Source organism: Aulonocara stuartgranti, assembly GCF_965226115.1.
Source record: "Aulonocara stuartgranti genome assembly, chromosome: 20".
NCBI classification, from domain to species: Eukaryota; Metazoa; Chordata; class Actinopteri; order Cichliformes; family Cichlidae; genus Aulonocara; species Aulonocara stuartgranti.
In genome coordinates, this window is record NC_138956.1 from 26,446,313 (window position 1) to 26,446,942 (window position 630).

Here is a 630-nt window from a genome sequence, read left to right on the forward strand (position 1 = left end):
GCTGTCATACCAGGCCGGTGCTGTAGTCACTGCAAGTAGCTCCCTCCAAAAAAAGCCTCTGAAATATCAAGTATGCCTATAATTTAGTAAGGCTATACATAAGAGCAAAAGGCTCCACATAAAAAAGTGAATTATTAATTGGCTCAATATTTTGCATTTAAAGCCAGAGTTTTGTAAAGAGTAAAAAGTCTTTGATGCTGTGTTTTCAATTCAAGGTCAGTATTTAGACATAAGCCATTAGTCCTTTTTGATGTTAATGGCAGCTTAACAGCACACAGGCCTGCAGTCAGTAACACTGCTGGGTCTTTAATTGCTGTATAGCTGCAAGCTGGTTACGGGCTATATGAACAGACTGGCATTTCCCCATTTAACACAGAATAATAAATGCTTCACATATGGTGTGAGCCCACATCTTTTTTTTCTTCTTCTCTCTCTTTCTAAATTAATCATTCACAGCATCACTGCCACGTCACTCACTTCCAGTAAAACAACAGTGGGTCCCTGCTAGTCTTTGATTGGTGCCAGTCATCATGACCCGATATTTCCTATTAGTGGAAATCATCAGGAACCATGATGTAATTTATGTGGGATCGTTATTGCCAGAGGAGGGCGGTAGATCCTCATTTTTAT